The following is a 13,891-nucleotide window of genomic DNA, read 5'->3' as shown; positions in this document are numbered from 1 at the left end:
GGATTATATTATGGTGACTCATATGAACATTCCAACATTATGACATAAAGAATTTAAGGCGAGTCAGGGAAAATTTTTCTCTATCCTTATTCCATATCATGGTTAGTATTATTAAGAATACTAATCAACGGTATCCTTGTGTTTTGAAGGAACAATGCCTCCTCATCGTGTGCCACGCCATGAGACTCCCGAACAAGCTCTATAATGAATGATAGCCACCGCCGTGGAAACGGCCATGGCCGATCACTCCTCCAACAATAACAACAACCACAACAACAACAATGGAGCCGGTAACTCAAACGAAGGGTGCTCCTACAAATCCTTCATGGGGTGCAAACCTTACACTTTTGATGGAACCGGGGGACCGGTTGTGCTCACCCGATGGTTTGAGCAAACGGAAGCCGTCTTTAGCATAAGCGGTTGTCGGGACCAAGACAATGTCAAATACTCCACTCACACCTTCACCGGTGTCGCTCTTACATGGTGGAATACTTATGTACAATCGGTGGGTACCGATGAAGCTCACGCCCTCTCTTGGGCCGATTTAAGGGAAAAGATGGTCATCGAATATTTCCCTCGCGAAGAAACCCGAAAGCTCGAACAAGAGCTAAGAACCTTAGAGGCGGTCGGAAACAATCTCAAGGCCTATAATCAACGATTCGCCGAACTATCCTTGATGTGTCCAAACCTCATGAACCCCGAATCTCAAAGGGTCGAACTTTATATGTATGGTCTTCCAAAGAGCATCAAACAAGGGGTGATGTCATCCAAACCCGCTAACCTACAACAAGCTTTGAACATGGCTCGCCAATTGATCGAAACGGTTGACGAAATCGTAGTTCCGGCACCTAAGGCCGAGGATAAATCGGGCGGCAACAAAAGAAAATGGGAAGCCCCCCAATCAAGCAACAACTACAACAACAACTTCACCAAAAAGCCTTTCACCTCCGACGCCAAGAAAAGTTATGGCGGAAATAAACCCTTTTGCAACAAATGCCACAAACACCACTATGGTGAATGTAGCAATCTATTTTGCCACCGGTGCCAAAGGGGTGGTCATGTGGCCAACGATTGTAGAAGTGCCGCCCTTGTCGCTCAAAAGGTGCCCAATGCACCAAAACCGGGTACTTGTTATGAATGTGGCCAAGCGGGTCATTTTAGAAATGCATGTGTCCGAAGAAGAAAGCCAACACCAACACACACGGATGAGCTTTCAACATCAACACCAAGGAAGCCCGAGATGACAATGAATTAGTCACGGGTACGTTTCTCCTCAACGACACTTATGTTACTTGTTTATTCGATTCGGATGCCGATAAGAGTTTTGTATCCAAGACTATGACTCATTCTTTTAATACTCCACCACGTCCACTAGATACCACTTATACCATTGAAGTGGCCAACGGAAAACTATTGAGTGCCGACATATATTACCGGGGGTGTACGTTAAACATTTTGGGTAATGAGTTTGAAATTGACTTGATACCCATGGAACTAGGAAGCTTCGATGTAATAATCGGTATGAATTGGCTAGCCAAAACGAAATCTCACATCCTTTGTGATCTTAACGCAATCTGAATTCCTATCAAGAATGGTGAACCTTTGATCGTCTATGGCGATAAGAGTTGCACTGGACTCAACCTCGTTTCATGCATTAAAGTTAGAAAACTACTCCGTAAGGGTTGTTTTGCGATCCTTGCTCACGTTAAGAAAGTCGAGTCAGATGAGAAGCACATCGACGATGTGCCAATTGTTAGTGACTATTTCGATGTATTTCCCGACGAATTTCCGGGTCTTCCACCTCATCGACCGGTTGAATTCCAAATCGATCTTATTCCGGGAGCCGCACCCGTAGCACGTGCACCATATAGACTCGCTCCATCCGAAATGCAAGAATTGCAAAGTCAAATCCAAGAACTACTTGATCGTGGTTTTATCCAACCTAGCCATTCACCTTGGGGCGCTCCGATTTTGTTTGTTAAAAAGAAAGACGGATCCCTACGAATGTGCATTGACTATCGTGAACTAAACAAATTGACGGTTAAGAACCGATATCCTCTTCCTCGCATCGATGACCTCTTTGATCAATTACAAGGGTCTTGTGTATATTCAAAAATTGATCTCCGCTCGGGTTATCATCAATTGAGGGTTAAGGGGGAAGATGTCTCCAAAACCGCTTTCCGAACTCGTTATGGTAGTTATGAATTTCTTGTAATGCCATTTCGTCTCACTAACGCACCGACGGTGTTCATGGATCTTATGAACCGCGTGTGCAAAAGGTATCTTGACAAATTCGTTATCGTGTTCATCGATGATATTTTAGTTTATTCAAAAAGCGAAGAAGAACACGAGGAACACCTCCGACTTGTGCTTGAACTTTTAAGACAAGAACGACTCTATGCCAAATTCTTCAAGTGTGAATTTTGGTTGAAGGAAGTTCAATTCCTTGGTCATGTTGTAAGTGACCAAGGTATTAAAGTCGATCCATCGAAAATCGAAGCCATTAGTAAATGGGAGACTCCTACTACTCCTACTCACATTCGTCAAATCTTGGGCCTAGCCGGATACTATCGTAGATTCATCAAAGATTTCTCTTTGGTTGCTCGTCCTCTAACCGCGTTAACTCATAAGGGAAGAAAATTAGTTTGGGCAACCGAACATGAATCCGCATTCCAAATCTTGAAAACGAAGCTAACCACCGCTCCTATCTTGTCACTTCCCGAAGGCAATGACGATTTTGTTGTGTATTGCGACACCTCGAAACATGGTTTTGGGTGTGTGTTGATGCAACGAATGAAAGTCATTTCTTATGCTTCTTGACAACTCAAAATTCATGAACGAAACTACACGACACATGATCTCGAACTCGGAGCCGTTGTCTTTGCACTTAAAATGTGGAGACACTATCTTTATGGAACCAAGAGTACTATCTTTACCGATCACAAAAGTCTCCAACACATCTTCGACCAAAAGAAACTAAACATGAGACAACGAAGGTGGATTGAAACCTTAAACGATTATGATTGAGAGCTTCGTTACCATCCCGGGAAGGCAAATGTAGTAGCCGATGCCTTAAGTCGAAAAGAAAGAGCGGTGCCTCTTCGTGTCTGAGCTTTAAACATCATCATCCACACCAACCTTAATAGCCAAATTCGGGTAGCCCAAGATGAGGCTCTCAAGGATGAAAATGTTTCACACGAGCTCTTGAACATTCTCGTCTCTCGATTCGAAACTAAGGAAACTGGGCTCCGATATTTCGCCGAAAGGATTTGGGTGCCTAGTTATGGGGACCTACGAAGTCTCATTTTAGATGAAGCCCATAAGTCACGATACTCGATTCACCCCGGTGCCAATAAGATGTACACGACCTTAAAGAATAATATTAGTGGCCGAACATCAAAAGGGACGTAGCTACTTATGTTGCCAAGTGTTTGACATGTTCCAAAGTCAAAGCCGAACACCAAAGACCGTCCGGGTTACTTCAACAAACCGAAATTCCGCAATGGAAGTGGGAAATAATAACGATGGACTTCATCACCAAGTTACAAAAAGGACAGGCGGTTATGATACCATTTGGGTTATTGTTGACCGTCTCACCAAATCCGCACACTTTCTCGCTATGAAAGAAACCGACAAAATGGAGAAACTTGCACAACTTTACATAAAGGAGATCGTAGCCCGACATGGTATACCTTTATCGATTATCTCTGACCGAGATGGCCGTTTTGTTTCTAGATTTTGGCGTACCTTGCAAGAAGCGTTGGGAACGCGTTTAGACATGAGCACCGCATATCATCCCCAAACCGATGGACAAAGCGAACGCACAATTCAAACCTTGGAGGACATGTTACGAGCTTGCGTGGTTGATTTTGGAAAAACTTGGGACAAGCACTTACCTCTCGCTGAGTTATCTTACAACAATAGTTATCACGCGAGTATTAAAACCGCACCTTTTGAAGCGTTATATGGCCGAAAATGCCGTTCTCCTCTTTGTTGGGCCCAAGTAGGCGACGTACAAATCACCGGACCCGAACTCATTCACGAAACCACCGAGAAGATCGTTCAAATCCGAGATAGGCTTCGGACGGCCCGTAGTCGTCAAAAGTGCTATACCGATAAAAGACGCAACGACCTTGAATTTCAAGTCGGTGACCGCGTAATGTTAAAAGTCGCACCTTGGAAAGGTGTAATCCGTTTTGGGAAACGCGGGAAGCTAAATCCGCGGTATATTGGTCCTTTCGAAATTTTGGAGCGTATTGGAACCGTTGCTTATCGTTTAGATCTTCCGCCTCAATTGAACTCCGTCCATCCTACCTTCCATGTATCTAACTTGAAAAAGTGTCTTGCCGAACCCGATATCGTCATCCCTCTCGAGGAACTTACTATTGATGACAAACTTCATTTTGTGGAGGAACCGGTTGAAATTATGGACACCTCCGTCAAGACATTGAAACAAAGCCGAATCCCGATTCTCAAAGTCCGTTGAACTACATTTGTAAACTTGAAACATCCTTTTACTAATGAAATGAATGCGACATATTTTGGTCAAACGTCATGTTAAAGACTTATGACCACGTAACGGGACCTAAGTAGTCGGCGCCGTCAAACATGATTTGGTCGGGTCGCTACAGCAAACTCTATCATTCCATGAATGGTTGAAGGAATGATACCAAATTTTGATAGCGCGGAGCGTCCCAACAACATATTATAGCGCGAAGCAAACCACATGACGTATAAATCTAGCCATGCTTGGTGCATTAACTTTGCATCAGTTTCATCAACAAGCTCAATTTTGAGCGGTAATTGCCCAACCGGCCATGCAGATTGAAATGTCCCGTTCTTATTAATTAAAAACGTTCCATATTAATTGATTTCGTTGCAAGGTTTTGACCTCTATATGAGACGTTTTTCAAAGACTGCATTCATTTTTAAAACAAACCATAACCTTTATTTCATAAATAAAGGTTTAAAAAGCTTTACGTAGATTATCAAATAATGATAATCTAAAATATCCTGTTTACACACGACCATTACATAATGGTTTACAATACAAATATGTTACATCGAAATCAGTTTCTTGAATGCAATTTTTACACAATATCATACAAACATGGACTCCAAATCTTGTCCTTATTTTAGTATGCAACAGCGGAAGCTCTTAGTATTCACCTGAGAATAAACATGCTTTAAACGTCAACAAAAATGTTGGTGAGTTATAGGTTTAACCTATATATATCAAAACGTAACAATAGACCACAAGATTTCATATTTCAATACACATCCCATACATAGAGATAAAAATCATTCATATGGTGAACACCTGGTAACCGACATTAACAAGATGCATATATAAGAATATCCCCATCATTCCAGGACACCCTTGGGATACGATATATATTTCGAAGTACTAAAGCATCCTTACTTTGGATGGGGTTTGTTAGGCCCAATAGATCTATCTTTAGGATTCGCGTCAATTAGGGTGTCTGTTTCCTAATTCTTAGATTACCAGACTTAATAAAAAGGGGCATATTCGATTTCGATAATTCAACCATAGAATGTAGTTTCACGTACTTGTGTCTATTTTGTAAATCATTTATAAAACCTGCATGTATTCTCATCCCAAAAATATTAGATTTTAAAAGTGGGACTATAACTCACTTTCACAGATTTTTACTTCGTCGGGAAGACTTAGCCACTGGTCGATTCACGAACCTATAACAAATATGTACATATATATCAAAGTATATTCAAAATATATTAACAACACTTTTAATACATTTTGATGTTTTAAGTTTATTAAGTCAGCTGTCCTCGTTAGTAACCTACAACTAGTTGTCCACAGTTAGATGTACAGAAATAAATCGATAAATATTATCTTGAATCAATCCACGACCCAGTGTATACGTATCTCAGTATTGATCACAACTCAAACTATATTTATATTTTAGAATCAACCTCAACCCTGTATAGCTAACTCCAACATTCACATATATAGTGTCTATGGTTGTTCCGCAATATATATAGATGGGTCGACATGATAGGTGCAAATATTGTATACGTGCCTATGGTATCTCAAGATTACATAATATACAATATAAGTTGATTAGGTTATGGTTGGAATAGATTTATTACTAACTTTCACGTAGGTAAAATGAGTAGTTTTTATCAAACTTGTTTTACTCGCCATTTCTTCGTTTCTAATCCGTTTTGAGTGATTCCAGTGGCCACGGTTTCATATTGAACTTAACTTTATGAATCTAAACAGAAAAATTATAAGTTTATTGTCGAAAATACAAGTTACAAGTCGTTTTTGAATGAGGTAGTCATTTCCGTCGAAAGAACGACATCTTGATGACCATTTTGAAAAACATACTTTCGCTTTGAGTTTAACCATGATTTTTGGATATAGTTTCATGTTCATAATAAAAATCATTTTTCCAGAAGTATAGCATTTAAATCAAAGTTCTTCTTAGCTTTTAATTATCCCAACCAAAACAGCCCCCGGTTTTACTACGACGGTGTATATCCAGTTTTATGGTGTTTATCGTGTTTTCGGGTTTTAAATCATTAAGTAAGAATATCATATAGATATAGAACATGTGTTTAGTTGATTTTAAAAGTCTAGTTAGAAGGATTAACTTTGTTTGCGAACAAGTTTAGAATTAACTAAACTATGTTCTAGTGATTACAAGTTTATAACGTTGAATAAGACAGCTTTTTATGTATGAATCGAATGATGTTATGAACATCATTACTACCTCAAGTTCCTTGGATAAACCTACTAGAAATGAGAAAAATGGATCTAGCTTCAAAGGATCCTTGGATGGCTTGAAAGTTCTTGAAGCAGAATCATGACACGAAAACAATTTCAAGTAAGATTTCCACTTGAAATAAGATTGTTATAGTTATAGAAATTGAATTAAAGTTTGAATATGATTATTACCTTGTATTAGAAAGATAACCTACTATAAGTAACAAAGGTTTCTTGGTCTTGGATGATTACTAGGAATGGATTTAGAAAACTTGGAAGTAAACTTGCAATCTTGGAAGTATTCTTGATTTTATGAAACTAGAACTTTTGGAAATTATGAAGAACATTTAGAACTTGAAGATAGAACTTGAGAGAGATCAATTAGATGAAGAAAATTGAAGAATGAAAGTGTTTGTAGGTGTTTTTGGTCTTTGGTGTATGGATTAGATATAAAGGATATGTAATTTTGTTTTCATGTAAATAAGTCATGAATGATTACTCATATTTTTGTAATTTTATGAGATATTTCATACTAGTTGCCAAATTATGGTTCCCACATGTGTTAGGTGACTCACATGGGCTGCTAAGAGCTGATCATTTGAGTATATATACCAATAGTACATACATCTAAAAGCTGTGTATTGTACGAGTACAAATAAGGGTGCATACGAGTAGAATTGTTGATGAAACTGAACGAGGATGTAATTGTAAGCATTTTTGTTAAGTAGAAGTATTTTAATAAGTGTCTTGAAGTATTTCAAAAGTGTATGAATACATATTAAAACACTACATGTATATACATTTTAACTGAGTCGTTAAGTCATCGTTAGTCGTTACATGTAAGTGTTGTTTTGAAACCTTTAGGTTAACGATCTTGTTAAATGTCGTTAACCCAATGTTTATAATATCAAAAGAGATTTTAAATTATTATATTATCATGATATTATGATGTACGAATATCTCTTAATATGATATATATATATTAAATGTCGTTACAACGATAATCGTTACATATATGTCTCGTTTCAAAATCATTAAGTTAATAGTCTTGTTTTTACATATGTAGTTCATTGTTAATATACTTAATGATATGTTTACTTATCATAATATCATGTTAACTGTATATACAACCATATATATGTCATCATAGAGTTTTTACAAGTTTTAACGTTCGTGAATCACCGGTCAACTTGGGTGGTCAATTGTCTATATGAAACCTATTTCAATTAATCAAGTCTTAACAAGTTTGATTGCTTAACATGTTGAAAACACTTAATCATGTAAATTAACAATTTCATTTAATATATATATATATATATATATATATAAACATGGAAAAGTTCGGGTCACTACAGTACCTACCCGTTAAATAAATTTCGTCCCGAAATTTTAAGCAGTTGGAGGTGTTGACGTATCTTCTGGAAATAAATGCGGGTATTTCTTCGTCATCTGATCTTCTCATTCCTAGGTGAACTCGGGTCCTCTACGAGCATTCCATCGAACCTTAACAATTGGTATCTTGTTTTGCTTAAGTCTTTTAACCTCACCATCCATTATTTTGACGGGTTCTTCGATAAATTGAAGTTTTTCGTTGATTTGGATTTCATCTAACGCAATAGTGAGATCTTCTTTAGCAAAACATTTCTTCAAATTCGAGACGTGGAAAGTGTTATGTACAGCTGCGAGTTGTTGAGGTAACTCAAGTCGGTAAGCTACTGGTCCGACACGATCAATAATCTTGAATGGTCCAATATCCCTTGGATTTAATTTCCCTCGTTTACCAAATCGAACAACGCCTTTCCAAGGTGCAACTTTAAGCATGACCATCTCTCCAATTTCAAACTCTATATCTTTTCTTTTAATGTCAGCGTAGCTCTTTTGTCGACTTTGGGCGGTTTTCAACCGTTGTTGAATTTGGATGATCTTCTCGGTAGTTTCTTGTATTATCTCTGGACCCGTAATCTGTCTATCCCCCACTTCACTCCAACAAATCAGAGACCTGCACTTTCTACCATAAAGTGCTTCAAACGGCGCCATCTCAATGCTTGAATGGTAGCTGTTGTTGTAGGAAAATTCTGCTAACGGTAGATGTCGATCCCAACTGTTTCCGAAATCAATAACACATGCTCGTAGCATGTCTTCAAGCGTTTGTATCGTCCTTTCATTCTGCCTATCAGTTTGTGGATGATAGGCAGTACTCATGTCTAGACGAGTTCCTAATGCTTGCTGTAATGTCTGCCAGAATCTTGAAATAAATTTTCCATCCCTATCAGAGATAATAGAGATTGGTATTCCATGTCTGGAGACGACTTCCTTCAAATACAGTCGTGCTAACTTCTCCATCTTGTCATCTTCTCTTATTGGCAGGAAGTGTGCTGATTTGGTGAGACGATCAACTATTACCCAAATAGTATCAAAACCACTTGCAGTCCTTGGCAATTTAGTGATGAAATCCATGGTAATGTTTTCCCATTTCCATTCCGGGATTTCGGGTTGTTGAAGTAGACCTTCAGGCAATGACAATATAGGTGCCGTAGTTAGCTTTTTCTTCAATAACTGAAACGCTTTCTCTTGTTCATCCATCCATTCAAATTTCTTCCCTTTATGCGTTAATGCAGTCAAGGGTTTTGCTATTCTGGAAAAGTCTTGGATGAACCTTCTGTAGTAACCAGCTAGTCCTAAAAACTGGCGTATGTGTTTCGGAGTTTTCGGGGTTTCCCACTTTTCAACAGTTTCTATCTTTGCCGGATCCACCTTAATACCTTCTTTGTTCACTATGTGACCGAGGAATTGAAGTTCTTCCAACTAAAATGCACACTTTGAAAACTTAGCGTATAATTCTTCCTTCCTCAATACTTCTAACACCTTTCTCAAATGTTCACCGTGTTCTTGGTCATTCTTTGAGTAAATAAGTATGTCATCAATGAAAACAATGACAAACTTGTCAAGGTATGGTCCACACACTCGGTTCATAAGGTCCATGAACACAGCTGGTGCATTAGTTAAACCAAACGGCATGACCATAAACTCGTAATGACCGTAACGTGTGCTGAAAGCAGTCTTTGGAATATCATCTTCTTTCACCCGCATTTGATGATACCCGGAACGTAAGTCAATCTTTGAATAAACAGACGAGCCTTGTAGTTGATCAAATAAGTCGTCGATTCTCGGTAGTGGGTAGCGGTTCTTGATGGTAAGTTTGTTCAACTCTCGGTAGTCGATACACAACCTGAATGTACCATCTTTCTTCTTGACAAACAAAACAGGAGCTCCCCACGGCGATGTGCTTGGTCGAATGAAACCACGCTCTAAAAGTTCTTGTAATTGGCTTTGCAGTTCTTTCATCTCGCTGGGTGTGAGTCTGTAAGGAGCACGAGCTATTGGTGTAGCTCCTGGTACAAGATCTATTTGAAATTCAACGGATCGATGTGGGGGTAATCCCGATAATTCTTTCGGAAATACATCGGGAAATTCTTTTGCGACGGGAACATCATTGATGCTCTTTTCTTTAGTTTGTACTTTCTCGACGTGTGCTAGAACAGCATAGCAACCTTTTCTTATTAGTTTTTGTTCCTTCAAATTACTAATAAGATGTAGCTTCGTGTTGCCCTTTTCTCCGTACACCATTAAGGGTTTTCCTTTTTCTCGTATAATGCGAATTGCATTTTTGTAACAAACGATCTCTGCTTTCACTTCTTTCAACCAGTCCATACCGATTATCACATCAAAACTCCCTAACTCTACTGGTATCAAGTCAATCTTAAATGTTTCGCTAACCAGTTTAATTTCTCGATTCCGACATATATTATCTGCTGAAATTAAATTACCATTTGCTAATTCGAGTAAAAATTTACTATCCAAAGGCATCAATGGACAAATTAATTTAGCACAAAAATCTCTACTCATATAGCTTCTATCCGCACCCGAATCAAATAAAACGTAAGCAGATTTATTGTCAATAAGAAACGTACCCGTAACAAGCTCCGGGTCTTCCTGTGCCTCTGCCGCATTAATATTGAAAACTCTTCCGTGGCCTTGTCCATTTGTGTTTTTCTGGTTCGGGCAATTTCTAATAATGTGGCCCGGTTTTCCACATTTATAACTAACTACATTGGCATAGCTTGCTCCAACACTACTTGCTCCGCCATTACTCGTTCCGACACCATTTGTTCCTTTCGTTCTGTTAACCCCTGGTCCGTAGACCTCACACTTTGCCGCGCTATGACCATTTCTTTTACACTTGTTGCAAAATTTGGTGCAGAACCCCGAGTGATACTTTTCACACCTTTGGCATAGCTGCTTCTGATTGTTGTTGTTGTTGCGGTTGTTATTGTTATTGGGATGATTGTTGTAGTTGTTGTTGTTGTTGTTGTTGTTGTTATTGTTGTTGTTGTTGTTGGGTCGTTTGTTGTAGTTGCGATTGAGGTTGCGATTGTTGGGATATTTATTACGATTATTGTTGTAATTGCTGTTGTTGTTGTATTGGTGATTCTTATCACCGTTTTCCTCCAACTTTCTTTTGACTTGCTTCACATTGGCCTCTTCAGCAGTCTGTTCTTTAATTCTTTCTTCAAACTGGTTCACTAGTTTGTGAGCCATTCTACATGCCTGTTGTATGGAGCCGGGCTCGTGTGAACTTATATCTTCTTGGATTCTTTCCGGTAATCCTTTCACAAATGCGTCGATCTTCTCTTCCTCATATTCGAACGCTCCCGGACACAATAGGCATAATTCTGTGAATCATCTTTCGTACGTGGTAATATCAAATCCATGGGTTCGTAACCCTCTAAGTTCTGTCTTGAGCTTATTGACCTCTGTTCTGGGACGGTACTTCTCGTTCATCAAGTGCTTGAATGCTGACCACGGTAGTGCGTAAGCATCATCTTGTCCCACTTGCTCTAGATAGGTATTCCACCATGTTAACGCAGAACCTGTGAAGGTATGCGTAGCGTACTTCACTTTGTCCTCTTCAGTACACTTACTTATGGAAAACACCGATTTGACCTTCTCGGTCCACCGTTTCAATCCGATCGGTCCTTCGGTTCCATCAAATTCCAAAGGTTTGCAGGCAGTGAATTCTTTGTAGGTGCATCCTACATGATTTTCTGTACTGCTAAATTCAAGGTTATTGTTGGTATGTAGCACAGATTGTACTGCAGCTATGTTTGAAGCAAGAAAGGCACGAAATTTCTCTTCACTTATATTCAAGGTGTGTCGAGTAGTCGGTGCCATTTCCTTCAAAATAGTCAAATGAAACGAGTTAATCATATAGAATATCAAGAGTAGTCAATAGTATTTCGTAGCGTAATATGAACTTATTTATAAAAGCTCTTTCTTCATATTAGCATTTTATACTCTTTAATTCGGGTAGTACCTACCCGTTAAGTTAATACTTAGTAGCTAACATACCATTTCAACTACTACAATTCTATATGAAAAACTAATCACAACAAAAAAAAAATTATCATATTCAAACCTTTATACAATAACTTGCAAACTTACAATACCGCTATTTTACATATAGCATGAAATATAGCACATAAAACTTTGATACAAAGCAGTTGCGAAGATAATTCTAGTTAATAAATAAGGCGTTCAGTAAAGGCAACAAAGACACGTAATTCATACGTCCAGAAACAAGTCATGCATTCTGGTTTTACTAATACCACTTCCCATCCTTGGTCTTGTGGAACGTAACCGTTGTGACCGATAGTATGACAACGTGTTGTAACGTCGTCAAAAGGATGAAGGTTACGTAATGACCAACAGTCTCGTAATAACCTAAAAACCTCATTTCTTACCCCAATTACCGACTCCGTCACTTGTGGGAACGTTTTGTTTAATAGTTGTAGCCCGATGTTCTTTTTCTCACTTTGGTGAGAAGCGAACATTACTAACCCATAAGCATAACATGCTTCTTTATGTTGCATGTTAGCCGCTTTTTCTAAATCATGAAGTCATATATTCGAATACATTAAGTCAAAATAATTTCTTAACCCGTTGCGTAAAATAGCATTTGGGTTCCCCGCAATATATGCGTCAAAGTAAACACATCGTAACTTATGGGTTTCCCAATGTGATATCCTCCATCTTTCAAACGAAAGCCTTTTATAAACCAAGGCATTCTTGGAACGTTCTTCGAATGTATTACAAACTGATTTTGCCATAAATAGTTGTGCCGAGGAATTCTGACCGACTCTAGACAAGATTTCATCAATCATGTCTCTGGGTAAGTCTTCTAAAATATTGGGTTGTCTATCCATTTTGTGTTTTTATATTGTAAAATAGACAAGAGTTAGATTCATAAAAGATACTTATTAATACAAGCAATTTTTACATATATCGTAAAGCATAAGCACACTATATTACATATATTACACCGCACAAATACAACTATCTTATTCCGACTCACTCGTTTCTTCTTTTTCGAACTTGGTTCTTTTTGCTAAGTTTTTAGGGATATATGATGTTCCCCTAATACGAGCTGTCGTTTTCCACATTGGTCTAGAAAAACCTGGTGGTTTAGAGGTTCCTGGGTTATTGTTACAACTTAAGAAATACGGGTGTTGACGATACATATAAAGTTCATCGGGGTTGGAATCAGATTTCTCTATTTTTATGCCCTTTCCCTTATTGTTCTCTTTTGCCTTTTTAAATTTAGTTGAGGTAATATCTATAACATCATCAGAATCCTCGTCGGGATCTGATTCATCGGAGAATTGGTAATCCTCCCAATATTTTGCTTCCTTGGCGGAAACACTGTTGACCATAATTAACTTTGGTCGGTTGGTTGAGGATTTTCTTCTACTTAACCATTTTATTATTTCCCCCACTGGTTCTTCTTCCGGTTCCGATTCTTCTTCCGGTTCCGACTCTTCTTCCGGTTCCTCTTCGGGAACTTGTGAATCAGTCCACGAATCATTCCAATTTACATTTGACTCTTCATTATTATTAGGTGAGTCAATGGGACTAGTTCTAGAGGTAGACATCTATCACATAATATCAAACACGTTAAGAGATTAATATATCACATAATATTCACATGTTAAAAATATATAGTTTCCAACAAAATTTGTTAAGCAATCTTTTTTTTTTTTTCTAGTAAACACGGTCGAAGTCCAAACTCACTAATGCATCCTA

Source organism: Rutidosis leptorrhynchoides, chromosome 4 (assembly GCF_046630445.1).
Source record: "Rutidosis leptorrhynchoides isolate AG116_Rl617_1_P2 chromosome 4, CSIRO_AGI_Rlap_v1, whole genome shotgun sequence".
Classification (NCBI taxonomy): domain Eukaryota; kingdom Viridiplantae; phylum Streptophyta; class Magnoliopsida; order Asterales; family Asteraceae; genus Rutidosis; species Rutidosis leptorrhynchoides.
This window is presented reverse-complemented; position numbering follows the sequence as displayed.